This window comes from Corapipo altera, unplaced genomic scaffold, assembly GCF_003945725.1.
Source record: "Corapipo altera isolate COAL_440 unplaced genomic scaffold, ASM394572v1 90, whole genome shotgun sequence".
Lineage (NCBI taxonomy): Eukaryota > Metazoa > Chordata > Aves > Passeriformes > Pipridae > Corapipo > Corapipo altera.
In genome coordinates, this window is record NW_020884990.1 from 8,968 (window position 1) to 23,168 (window position 14,201).

Consider the following 14,201-nt stretch of genomic DNA (forward strand, 5'->3'; position numbering starts at 1 on the left):
TGCCACCCCCTGCTGTGGGCAGGGACACCTTCCACTAGCTCAGGTTGCTCCAAGCCCCGTCCAACCTGGCCTTGAAGTCAAAACCAGTGTGAAAACCAAACCATGGAGAGTGGAGAGATGTTTTCTGATGAGTGGATAAGCACACACAGGGGGGTTCAGTACAAAGAAGGATAAATCACAGGGCACACAAGCACTGAAATAAAAGCAAAACTTGGCTTGAGGTTTCACAGGAAAGTGAAACAAGAAAATGCCCTGAAACCAGCAAAGGAGACTGTAAAATCCACACCAAGGGCATTGGTGCAGACACAGAAACCACTCTGTGATTGTTACTCAGCGAGGCTCACTATTTATTATTCAAGCAGACTATGCAAATGTTGGTATTAACATTTTAACACAGAGCCACCCTGAACTGCTGGAAAAGAACACACTGAGACCTCTGAATGCACAAAAGAGTTTTTCTTCTCATTCACCTGATATTTGCAGGTTATTTTGCACAAATATGGACAGGAGAGACCATCTGATATTGGAAGTTGTCACTATAGAGGTGTTTTTGCCAAGCTGTGCTGCCAGATCTATTTGTTTACCAGGTGGATACTTATCCTTAAATGCTGGCTACACAGTTGAGAGGTGACTTGTGAGCCTCAGTGGGTTTCCTAGTGGATAAATCCTCACCTCAGTGACATGGAAAATGTCCTGCAAGGGATGACATGGATTAACCATCTTGCCAACAGTCTTGTCTGAGAATATCAAAGCTGGACACAAAAAATATCTATTGAGGTTTAGTCCCTCCTCCTGGGTTGAGATAAGAGCAGTTGAATAATTGAAACAAAATTAAGTGTAATAACAATTGTAATGAAAGGGAGAGAGAGAAGAAAGCAACAAGAAAGACAAGTGATGCCCAATGAGTCCATCCCTCAGCAGCCTTTGGTCCCTGCTGGTCTTGTCCCCCCGTTTTTATACTGGGCCTGACATTCCAGGGTATGGAATATCCCTCTGGCCATGCTCCTGGCTTCTTGTGCACCTCCTCAAAAAAACCCCAAACCCAATCTATTCCAGTTTGGGGAAGGAGAATAACTAATACCTTGTTAGACACACAGCAGAGGTACCTGTGTGTGATTTTAACACGGGTGGAGGTGGAATTTAATGCTGTATTTACACCTTTGGACATCCTGTGGAACAGAGGAGGAATTGTGCAGAGGATGGACCACAAAGGAGGTGACTTGATGATCTTGGAGGTCTTTTCCACCCTTAATGTTTTTATGATTCTGTGAACTCTGAGCTGTTTTCTTGCAAATCAGGATTAAATTGCTTTCTACAATCTGAGAAAAGAATTTGTATGAATCCCTGGCTCTGAGTCCATTAACTCAACACAGAAATTCCCGAGCTGGCCTTTATTTGTGTAACAAGTGAGCATTTTTTTTGAAAGACCGAGACTTTAGAGCTGCTACCTGGTAGTCACATATTGCTGTGGCAAGAAAAAAAAAATGCACTTTTAAAGCACAGTGTCTCAGCTAATGGAAGTTCAAATTTGTGAGCCGAGGGTGGGATTGGCAAACAGCCACTGAGATGATGCTGTTCAAAGTGGTTGCCCTGCCATGGCTGCAGATATGACTCCAGAAAGGACAGAAGAGCTGACCTACATCTCTTTTTTGATGGTGAGCAGTTTAGATAAATGAGGATGAAACTCCTTCAATCTGCCAAAATATTGCTTGATTTTTTTGATGCTTTAAGAAGAATTCCTTCTCTCCTTGCTCTGACTGTTAAAACTAAGTTGCCAAGGTAACACAGAAAAGGAAAACTGTTTCCCTGCGTTCACTGTGACTTGGTGATCCCACAAAAAATGTGGTCCAAGGAAAAGCAGCCTTTCACTGCATGGTTTGATTTATTCTGCTGGGTGTTAAAGTCTGCAGAGTTGCAAGATAAAAAAAGGGTGGAGAAATCAACTTTCACTCCAGTGTGGCTTTTATCTCACCCTAAGTATGAGGGTCTTACCAGCCCCATTTTCCTTTGCAGTACAAGTTCTTTCTTATGGTTAATCTCCTTCCAGTTCCTCAGCAGTTGATTAACCTTCTTTTTTCTGTGACACGGAGGAAAATCAATATAAAAACTGGATAGCTCAAATTAAGTTTTATTTTTGGAAAAGCCTCCAAAAGCCCCCAGTAAACAAGGCTATAGGTTGAGGCTGAGCACCAGCCTGTCCTTGCCAGGCTTTATTTTTAGAAGCTCCTGTTCTGGGCTTTGCCATTCACACCTCAGATCTGATCTAATTGTGGAAGACAAAGAACTGCTCTGGAGGCCTCTCCCAGGGATAATCTCTTATGCTGAGAAAATCTTTAGACTTAATTAAGACAGTTTTATCATTCCTGTGGACTTCCAGAGTGGCACAAAAAGGCCCTATTAATGCTCAGAAACTCTCACTATTCTAATCCAGTGATATTAAGCAGAGGTCTATTTCAATGAAGGTAACAAGCCCCTCCAAGTGGGACTTGTTTTGCACAGAGCTGTGGATTATTCCTTTATCTCTTCTAGAGATGCACCTTGAAAACTTGCCCTACAAATACTTATTTTTACATCCTGAAAGTGGTGCTAAATTCAAGACCCCGACTGAGCTGTCATTCGGAAAGTATAAATATCCTCTGAGTTTACCTCTTATAAGGCCTTTTTATTTTTATAACTGTTTAACAAGAAATGTAAAGTTATGCATCTGATCAAAGCAAACCCCCTGATGTTTTATGCAACGTGTGTGCCTTTGACTAGAACAAAAAATAGATCTGAGAGTACTTTAATCTGTTGAAAGCAGAACTGTACTTACAGTACGTGTCAGATCTCAATTGTTTGAAGTGACTTTGGGTTTTCTCATCTGACTTGACATTGTTTTACTTCATTGTTCGTGTATTTAAGATAAAAGGAAATCATTACTATTTTAAAGTTAACACAAAGAAAGTAGTCATGATCAACACCAAAGGTTTCCAGCTCCTTGTCTGGAGGTTTTTGGGATGCTGTTTTTGAGTGGCTCTGTGTATACTTTTTATGTACAGTTATGTAGTTATGTTAAATTACTAGTACACTACATTGTGGTACTAAAGAGCTGGAGGACAGTGCTGTATAAACAACCTAAACTCTTCCAGGTCTTCACTTTGGTTTGCAAATTTGGGCTTGGAGCCTCGCAGGAAGGTGCTCTGGGAATATTACAGGTGTTTTCTGCTCTTGACTGGAGTTTAGACACCAACTGAGCAAGAAGCTTTCAGTACAAGGGAGAAAAGGATGAAGTTTAGGAGTGTAAGCTTGAGCTTGCTCATCAGTTCTTGTCCAATTCTCAGAGTCTACTTTATTGCTTCTCAAAAAGAGGAATGTGGAGGCTGAACTCCCACCATGACACCCAGCAGCTCAGGTTGCCCAGAGGAGCTGAGGCTGCTGCACCTCCTGCTTTTCATATTCCATATTTCTTCCCGCTTTGGGCCATGATTGAACCAGATACACCAGATACCAGAGAGCTCATAGTGTTGGGCAGGTCAGAGACTGCTTTTCGAGGCTCTTTCTCCTTCCCACTAACTCGTTTTCTCCATCAGCCCTTCATTCCAGCCAGTCATTTCGTCCTGAGCAAATACTTTGTGACAACTCTTTCCTTGAAACTCGTACCCTCCAGTGAAAAGTTCTGCTCTCAAAAGATCTGCAGTGAAGGAAGAGGTTTTGCCAAACCACTTCCCATTTGCTTTGCTCTCTACTTACTCTGTGGTCTATATCTTAGTAGCCACAGGTCATTCCCCACAGAACACTCTGCAGGGGCAGTGAAAGCCCCATTTTTGGAGCCCAGTTTTGGAGCCCACCCACATTGGGTTGAGATGTGGGAGGGGGGATGGAGCTAGGGAATTGAATTTTGGGGCTATCTCAAACCATGACAACCATCAAGATTATTCCTCCTCTACAACTGCCTGTGGAAGGAATTTCTGACCTGCCTCAGCCCAAACCTGCTGTAACTTAAAGGTATTTCAGTAGTTTTGTTCCAGATCTTTGCTAAATTATTATGGGTTGGAGAGAGAACAGAGAGTATGGGGGGTGAAAGTTTCTTCAGCTGCACAATTATAATAAAATCAGAATATATGAAGACCAGTTAAGTTTTCATCCCTGTACCTTGTCCCTGGCTGATCCCTGTTTTGATCTACCTGAGCTATAGGGGATTTTAACATGGGAATTCTTCCCAATCAGGAAGTAATTATAATCACAGACCGAAATATTTAATGGAACAACAATCACATTTTTATTTATTTTTTATTGCAAGCATATGTTTCTCTCCTGAGTTTTGAAAGATGCTGCTGCTTCCTCTTCAATCACAGAAAGGAATGAGCCATGACATTTCTTTTTAATGAAAATGCTGATCTACTGTTCATCTTTGTAGGGGTAAATGAAAACTTTCAGAGGCTGACTTGGTTGAATACATTTATGGTTTAGCTGTGAATTGTCGTGCTGGTGAGAAGTTTGATATCTTTTTTTATGCTGAGGTTTAAAAGCCAGGGAGAGCTTGGAATTGCATCTCCTCCTGGGTCTTTGCTGGCTTGGGATATATGGGTTTATAAGGTAAGAAAAGCCGAGTGTGGAACAGTGAAGTGTGTCTGTTATGGATGTTTAAAAGGATCCTTTCCTGCCAAAAGAGAAGTAACGTTCAGGTTTAACTTTCCAGAAGGGAATGAATCAGCCAAAGTGATGTGTGGTTTGTTTTTTGGTTTGTTTTTTTTTTCCTTTTTTTTTAAGGTCTTCCACTACAGTTCCTTTATGTATTCTTTTTTTAATCATTATTTCTAATTTTTATGGAGGACAATATAGCAGAGAGACAAAATTGGTTTTCCTGTTTTTTCCCTCAGTGCTCAGGAAAAATCTGTTTTTTCTCTCCGTCTTCTTCAGAAAGATAATATCCCTGACAGCTCCCTCTGCCATCCTTCTGCCCTGCTGATGCTTCTGAGGAAGGTGGTGGGGATCAGAAGGATGGCAAAGTCTGTCCTCTGTCACATGTCCCTCTTGGCTGGGCTGGCTCTGGCTCCTTTGGGAAGTGGGGCACCCCAAAGCAAGCTCTTTGCTCCATGTCTCCTGTGCACAAGGAGGCAATGGCAATGCTGCCACCTCAGCACAGAATGATTGAGGTTGGGAAAGACCTCCAAGACCTTTGAGTCCCCCCTGTGCCCGATGCCCACCTTGTCCCCAGCCCAGAGCACTGAGTGCCACGGCCAGGCCTTCCTGGGACACCTCCAGGGCTGGGCACTCCAAACCTCCCTGGGCAGCCCCTGCCAAGGCCTGACCACCCTTTCCAGGAGGAAATTCCTCCTCCTGTCCAACCTGAGCCTCCCCTGGCACAGCTGGAGGCTGTTCCCTCTCCTCCTGTCCCTTGTTCCCTTGGAGCAGAGCCCCCCCGGCTCCCCCTTCCTGTCAGGGGGTTGCAGAGCCAGAAGCACCTTTAACAGTGACATCAAACCTCCCAAACAAGCCAGTTTCCATAAGATCTTCTTAGTTCAGTCAAAAAGGGAATATTTAAGTGTTTGGCAGTAACTAATTTTCTGCTGTTTGCAATAATGTGCTTGAATCCATTAGTGCAACAACAGCACTTGCTTGGGGACCAGCGTGAGCAGTGATGTTTAATACAGAGTGTTTGGCTTAGTGGTTCACAGAGAGTGGGTTTTCAACAAACAAAACATTTACCATGCTAATGATACAGCAGACACACACTGTGCCAAAGGACTGTTACAAATAATTTGGGGTTGGCATGGGAAAATTGCCATTTGGAAGTTGCTTAACAATAGCAGCTTTGAACGGGAGGTACCCGAAGTACTCGGGGTTGGATTCTGTTCAAATCAGTGCTTTCATAGCCAGTTGTCAAATACTAACTGGGAAGGTGGAAAAAAAAACTATCAAGGGTGTGTTTTGTATCCTTCTGGTTTAAATTTCAAAGCTTTCACACTTAAATAACGTAACAAGGTTGAATTATAGATATAGAAGCCTTACAGGAGGTTAAAGAACTGACCAGTAAATCCAGTGCAACAAGGAGCAAAATCCTTCCTGCAAGTTCATAACCCCTCTGTCCCTCTAATTTTAGCATATTTCTGTTCAGAAACTTTTTTTTTTAGGTGTGGTTTAAGCCCTTTCTGAATTAATGTCAACTAATTGCAACAACCTGGAGTGCTGCCTTTAAAGGAACACACAGGTTTTAGTAGCTCTTTTTATTTATCCAAAATATCTCCTTGAACTTAAGCTTCCTCATCCAACAGGTATGTAATGAGAATTTTTAGACTTTCAAAATTACAAGAAAAACTGTCATTTCCAGTTTTTGCAGCTCAAGCAGTTTTTACCTTGCTTTGGGTGACTTCACTTTTTGCCCACACGAGGATTAATGTTCTCCTTCCTTTTGGTTCTTTCCCCTTCTTTTTTCCTGTATTAATTTTTGCTGTAGTCGATTTTATTATTGGTGTGTGTTGTCAGGGTAGCTTTTCTGAACAGTTATTTTCTGAACACTGCTTTCAGCCAGAGATGCAAAGTTGCAAACCTCTGGCTCTTTAGATGGAGAGCAGAAACCCACCAGCTCCTGGAAGATTTTCCTCAACTGAAAAAATATGTGTAATATAAATATATAGATAATCTAACTCTGGAACCACTTTCCTCCCTCGTTTACTGAATAATGGAAACAGAAAGTTCCCCCAGCTTTCTGAAATTACAGGTTTTTTCATCCTATAAATCTCCAGCTGTGATGGTGTACAATTCCTGGTTGGTGGGATTGTTTCCAGCTAGAATGAGATGAGCTCTTGTACCTTCCTGCTTTTTGTGGGCTGCTTTCTGTTCCACTCTTGGCATCACATCCACCAATGTGACAATTTGTGTAGGTTCTTGAATATCATAAGGCAAATGACAGAGACAGGTTTTGGATGCCTGGACATTTCCTGGTTGCATCCAGGTTTAATCTCCACACCCAGAAGGGGTGGGTGAACACAGCAATCCATGTGTAGACCAAATAATAAGGGTTTTTTCCCTTTAATTGTGAGAAGATAATACCTACCTGGGTAGTAGAATATTGACATGTTTCTCTTTGACTATCCATTGTGGTATAATTTTCTTCAGAGATATGTCAGTATTCTTTTAAGACATGATTTTCTTCCTGCTGTTTCCAGCTGTTCCTCCTCATGGCCTTTAAACTTTCTTCGTCCCACATATGTTCTTATTTAGAATAACAGAATAATAAAACCATTAAGGTGAGAAAATACCTCTAAGATCATCCAGCCCAACCAATCTTTCCAGATTTCTGAGCCCTTAAAGCTGAAATTACATCAGTAGATATTTTGGTATAGGTATGTATGTTATATAGGTACAAATATATATATGTATTTAACACATATAATAGCTTTCAAAACACTTGTTATTCACATCTTAGCAGGGATATGGTTATGACAGTGCTAAGAATACTTGTTAGATGCTTTTTTAAAAATTGTTTTAAATTTCTTTAGACTACAGAATCCTTTCCCAGGCTTTCTGCTCAGTGTGCTCAGCTACAGCAGCACCTTTTGCACCTCTGTCTCTAAGAGTTCCTATAAACCTTTATACCAAGGGTATAAAGGAGATTTTTGTGCTTCATAACTTTACCCATAAACCATAATTTAGCTAATTATTACCAGCTTGGCTTATTGTGGCTAAATAACTCCAAAGGAAAAACTTGGAGAAAACAAAAGTGCCTTCTCTTTGGACAGGTCCAGCCGCTTTTATTCAAGTTTATATAACTGTATTTCACTGATCCCACTCCAGCAGTTGTTCCTAGAAATCTGTATTTCTGATAGGCCCATGTTAAACATAAACAAGTCTTTGTCCTGTGAGTGTCAGTGCTCCTCTCCCAAGTTCTGTGCTGATATTTGCTGCTGTCACGCAGTACATTATTTTTCTGCTATAGATTAACAAAGCTGCAACATTTGATGCCACAGGCAAATCATGATGTATGTGCAGACTTAGATCAGGGTGGCAGTGAGTGATGGGTGCTGTGCAAAGCACAAACTGATTCCACAGTGCTGCAGCTGGAGTAGAAAGCATCCCACTAAAAACACATCAGTCTTGATGCAGTTTTGCCCTGGAAGGATGTTTTTTCCAAGTGAGTTCAGGGGGGGATCCTGATGGCACTGATACTCTATGAATGGCAACAAACTCAGCAGCAAAATGTGCCAAATTCTCTCCTTGACCAAAGGGAAATGTCTGTCCTTGCAGTTTGTTGTTGGTGCCTTGCTCTGAAATGCTCTTTCGTTTGGCACTTCGTTGTGTGTGGTGAGACCATGGGGTGGAAATCCTTTGAAAGACACTGATATACATTCTTTCTAAGCCAAAATAAGTAATTAAGGATCTCAGTCAAAATAAGTAATTAAGGATCTTGGTCATCACAGTGCCCCTGGTAAGTCCAGGTGAACCTCCACACGTTTTCACTGAGGTCAGTGCCCACCCAGAGTGGGGCACCTCACTGGGCTGAAGGGACCAAGAAGACCCTCTGCCTCTGTACCTGCAAGACAATTCCACCTTTTCCAAGGTCCTTTTTGCTCCACAGGTCCTAATCTTTGCAATTAGGAAAGAAAATATTCCAGACAGGCAAAAAAAAACCCCACAACATTTTTTTAAGGCAGTTATTTCTTTTTTCTCTTCTGGGATATTCTCAAAATTCCAACAAAATCCATCACTCGAGCTTGTGCAACCCCCCAGAGCTCTGGATTTAGGCCATATTTGGCATATATTCCCTCCACCCTGGTCACTGCACAGTCAGTCACCCTTGCTCAGATGTGATCCTGTTGAGGGACCATCAGCAGATGGAGATGGAAGATTTTTTTTCCTCCTGTTGTGATCTCAGCTGACAAAGGGATAATGTGAATATGGAATTTCTGCCAAAATAAGAAGCAGCATTTTCATCCCCCTTTTCGACTGATTTCAATAAACACTTTAAAAAATGCGGTGCAAAAGATGAGGGGAAAAATACTATTTCCAAACCATCTTTAGTCTGAATTTAGAGCCTTTCACAGAAGGTAACGTGAAATATGAAGTGCAAGTGAATGGCAAAGCAGCAGCAAATCCCTAGAGAATGCCCACATTCCATGTTTTATGAGGAAGATATGATACAAACAAGCATCCAGAGCTGATTAATAATTAGTGGACCTGATTTATTAAAAAAGAAATCTCCTTTACATAATTCTAGGAGGAGAAAATAATTATAAAAATGCAATTTTAGGGCTCCAACAATGTAAAGGCACCTCAGTGCAAATATGATTTGGGACCAACAGGGTTGTCTTGGTTGGGTTTATCAGCCAGAGCCTGAGTTCACTTCTCAGTTTGGCTCTTCTTCATGTTCCAAAGATGTTCCCTATGGAAATACCAGGGAAATGCAACAACCCCATTTGTAAGGAAAAGATATAAATATAGGTCAGGATACATTTTAGCCAAAAGATGGTGCTAATGTATCTGTGGAGTTGGTTAGAGCCAAAACTGAGCAGGGAAAACATCAAATTTACCTTGCTGGGCTGCATTTTAAATAATGAATGAGCATTTATATTTGTGGCAAGGCATTTTGAATGTAAACAATTTAATTTTTACAGATAACATTCAGCTTCTATAAAAGGATTATTAGATATTAGCAGCTTGGTGGGATATTTCAGAGCTAAGTAGGATAAATGAAAATATACTTGCATAGTAACCTTTAAATTTCACCATTATATTGCAGTTCCTCTGATTGGCCTCTCTTCTCAGTAAAAACAAATTAAAATAATTGAAAGAGCACAGAAAATACCAGAAACATGTAAGTGGGATAAAGAGACTTTCTGCCTCACCATATTTGCATGTTTACTTCGATTTATGTTAAGTTAAATTCAACTCTCTTCATCCCTGGGTTTAGATGCAACATGATTTTTAAAGTCCTACGAAGCTGCACATTTCCAAAAGACAAAAGCTCCCCCTAATACTGGAGAATTTGACTGTCACTTACTGGCAGAGACACGAAGACTCTCAAAATTAATATGGAATTGAGTTTTTCCCGTGTCCTCTAAGGATTCTGCTGTCAAATCCCAGAGAAGGGAGTGTTGGCAGGACTTACTCACTCTGCCACTTCTCCATCTCCCCTCCCTACACCTCCAAGTTATTCCTGTCAAACAGCAGCTCCTCCAGGCTCATAAAATGCTCCTCCAAATGTACATTTTACTTTTTAATTTTATCAGAATGCATTAAATTTTAAGCAGTTTAACACATAATCTTGGGGACATACTCCTCCCCTCTCGTGCCTTGCACTGATGTTCCTTATTTTTCTGCCCTGATCTTATTTCTGGTCACCAGGAGCTGGTGTAGAGTCTCAGTGCTGACAGAAAAACCAAGGAAATCTTTCATGGAAAACCAATTCTTCCATATCTTTTTATCCATGTGCATTTTTGAGCAGTGCCTGGCAGACAATTCAGAAATGGTGCCGTTCATCTTTTGATTTTACCTTTCATCTTCCAGTTCATGGTTTAAACCATAGAAGGTGACATTCCAACCTTGTTCTCGAGGTGGGATCGTGTCCTTTCCAATCCTCTGGAGTGGGTGAAGTCCCAGCTCACCCGTGAGGGGCTGAGGAGGGAAGAGCAGAAGGTGGTGAGGGCTGGCAGAGGCTGGGGATGGACAATCAAGGATGAGCTGAGTTAGGCCAGGCTTATTTCAGCCTCTTCCTGCAATCCTGAGTTGTGACATCGTTGTGTGGAGAAGAGAAGGCTCCAGGGAGACCTCAGAGCCCCTTCCAGTGCCTAAAGGGGCTCCAAGAGAGCTGGAGAGGGACTTTTGGCAAGGGAGTGACAGGACAAGGGGGAATGGCTTCAAACTGCCAGATGGGATATTGGGAAGGAATTCCTGGCTGTGAGGGTGGGGAGACCCTGGCACAGGTTGCCCAGAGAAGCTGTGGCTGCCCCTGGATCCCTGGAAGTGTCCAAGGCCAGGTTGGACGGGGCTTGGAGCAACCTGGGCTAGTGGAAGGTGTCCCTGCCCAGGGCAGGGGGTGGAATGGGGTGATCCTTAAGGTCCCTTCCAACCCAACCCATTCCATGATTCTATGACACGAGTGCTCCTCAGAGCTGAGAAGGCATTTTAAGCACCTTCTATTTGTGAGGCTGTTCTTGAATTTTGGCAGTGGGCCTGGTTATTCCAGCAGGCAAATGAAAAGGTCCAGCTGGTTTTTTTTCATGTATTTGTTCCCATCCCTTCCGTTGTTAAATGGTGTCAGCAGCTTCTCAGGCATGGCTGCTGCACTTTTGTTATTTGAAAAGGGGGGAAACATAACAGCAGCTTCAGGATCTCCTGGTCCCTTCCCCTCAGGAGGTGTGTAACTCCCTGAGCTGGTCACAAACTAAATGGAATTAAAAATCATGAGCTGGTTTTGAAAGATTTGGCAGCATGGTTCTATTTTTTGCTTGGTTATTTGCTTGGTTTTAATTAATAGTTGCATTTTTGAAAGGGGAGAACAAACAGTCTTGAATTGTTTTGACTTTTAAGGGTGCAAAGTGGTCAAACAGTGTAAACTGAGCTGTTTTGTGGAAGTGACTCACAACTTTTTGAGATTTCTGGCCTCAGAGCAGTTCTATGTATTTAGCAAAACAGATACATTTGACCTAAATTAATACACATATATCACATATCTACATTTTCCTGAAAATCTCTGTGTCAAACCAAGCTGACCAGGTCCAGGAGGTGATGGTTTTACACCCTGACTTTTACTTTCCTTCTGTGGTTATTTCTGTTTTGTTTGCTTTGCAAACATGTCCGTCTGTAATTGTAACATCCGATGATAAATATAACTAAAACTGCTTCTTCAGCTTCATATCAGGTTTTTGTTGAATGCACAGAAAGTGCCTCTACCATCTACATCCCTGACAGGGTTATTAATGGAGGGAAGAATTTGTGTGGAACAAGCTTTGGCTTTTCCTCATTATTGCCCCACGGGAATTGTTACCACAAATGGACAACAGAAAAGATATTAAATATCAGAAAATTCAATGTGAAGGGATAGCTCAGGTTTTTAAACTTGCACATTGCAAAGTCTAAAAATACTCAAGAGCAGGTTTTTTCCTGACTGGAAAGGGAAGAAACTTTTCCATCTGACTTTTCATAGACAAGGTCAAATGCTTATAATAGAAAATGAACATAAATTTTAAACCAGTTTGGAAATTGGAAAGATTGATTTTTTTTTTTTTAATGCATATGGCAATTTATTGGGATAAAGAAGTCAACAGCTCTAAATATGCACTGCTAGAAATGGGGTACAGTATTTTCTTATGATGGTATTTCCAGCAACTACAAAATGAAAGCAGAGTGGTGTGTGGAATTTAAATCCAGAGGTGTTATTAGACTTTTCAAATGAAATTATGGCTGAATAAAACTCCTGCAATTCCACCTTAGGACATTTACCCGCTTCATTTAAATATTCTTACTTTTGTGAAAAAAAAATTATAATTGTCTGCATAAGGTTATTTTTATTTTTTTTTTCTTTTTAAATCTCTGTGGGTCTCTGACAAGTTTCTGGTTGTTACCTTTATGTTTCTCTCATCAGAAATGCTGGAATTTACCTGAATTTATGCTGTGTTATGCCTACCTAGTTTCTTTATGATTTATAAGGGAGGAGTGAATTGCTTTTTTTCTTTTCCCTGCATGCTGAAGCTCCCCTGGCTGCCTCCTGCTCCTCTGCAGCCTGATGTGGAACAGGAACACGTGCTTGGGCTGCTTTGCACAAATGAGATGAAACCCTGGAAAATCCAGGTGGGAAATGAGCAATGTAAATGCACAGAGAGCCATTTGCACGGGCTTACAGGCAGTACTGAGTCCTGTGTGTTAGACTGGGTTTGAGTTGATTTGGAAAATAAAAATGGTGACAGTTGGTGCCAAGAGACTTTTGCTGTTGTTCACAAATAATTGTAACTGTGGAGCTGATTTAGACCCATAACTGTGGACACAGAGAGAGCCTTTTTGTGTCCTTGGAATTTTTATGATCTTTTAAGGTCAGGTGCAGATGTGTGCACTGGGAGAGAAGGGGCTGGAATAGGAACCAAAAGCTCTTACAATGATGTTCTGACATTTTTATCAGACACAAATATACCAGGGCAGTGGGCACAGCCCCAGTCCTGCCAGAACTCCAGGAGTGTTTGAACAACGCCCTGAGGGACAAGGTGGGATTGTTGGAGTGTCTGTGCAGGGCCTGGAGTTGGACTGGATGGTCCTTGTGGGTCCCTTCCAGCTCAGGGGATTTTATGATTCAGTTCCTCCTATTAATGCACTGTATATAATCCATATTATCTACAGTTCATTGCTGTTCTGCTTCCTGATGTCTCCTAATAGAGAAAATCAGCTGCTCTCGGTCCCAGCCAACTGCAAACAGGTTTGCTTTATGGACAGAATCAACAACTTCCAGCTGGTTGCAGCTGGGAAAGAGCAGCATTCCCATTTCCAGTGTTTTCTGTTGTAGTTAATCCTTAGAAGTAAAAGGAGATGCACTTCTCCTGATGGAGTGCAAAACTAGAGGATAAGGGAACAGCAAAGTATGTGAGAGCCATGTGAAACCCAGAGAGGTCCAGGGATGAGCCACGTGTTGGGGCACGATAATGTTTTAGGAACAGCATGACTACCTGCAATCGATCAAGGAATTAAGGAAAATAAAAATATTAACTCGCTCTTCCATCACTACAAGTGGCCCCAGTTTAATGGAGCTCCAGAGCAGATATGGAAGTGCTGCTTTTGTTGGAAATCATTTCAGATTCTGCCTTTTGTGCAGAGTTTGATGCTGGCAGTGGCTAAAAAGGAGATATGAAATAGCACTGCCAGCCAGGTGAATGTGGTGTGGCTTTCAAATTGCTCTTGGTGGGGCTTGTTTGGCTTCTCCTCCTCCTTTTCTTTTCCTCCTCTCCCTGTTCTGATGTGACAGAGATTTTAAAGGGGTTATTGATATTCAGATGTTTGTTCTGCTTAGCAAACAGAGCAGGTTTGTCTTCCCCACCCTGCTGGGAGAGCTCACTGGAAAGAGTGATGTCCAGGAGATGGAAGTTAGGAGTTGGATTTGATGATCCTTCTGGGTCCCTTCCAACTCAGCATGTGTTGTGATTCTGTGATCCTGGGAAATCAAAGTCTTCTTCACATTATTTAGGGAAGGTTCCCTTTCCCTTTCCTTCCCCTTTCCTTTCCCTTTTCTTCCCCTTCCT

The 14,201-nt window shown here is 41.8% G+C and overlaps 1 long non-coding RNA gene across 1 annotated transcript in view; it reads left to right on the forward strand.

The window, feature by feature from the left end:
• The first annotated feature begins 11,126 nt into the window (after nucleotides 1-11,126).
• LOC113958192 overlaps nucleotides 11,127-14,201 on the forward strand; it is a 6,685-nt gene continuing 3,610 nt past the window's right edge. The window contains exons 1-2 of the long non-coding RNA XR_003531443.1: nucleotides 11,127-11,334; nucleotides 12,670-12,768. This is a non-coding gene — a long non-coding RNA (uncharacterized LOC113958192). The remainder of the gene's footprint in view (nucleotides 11,335-12,669; nucleotides 12,769-14,201) is intronic.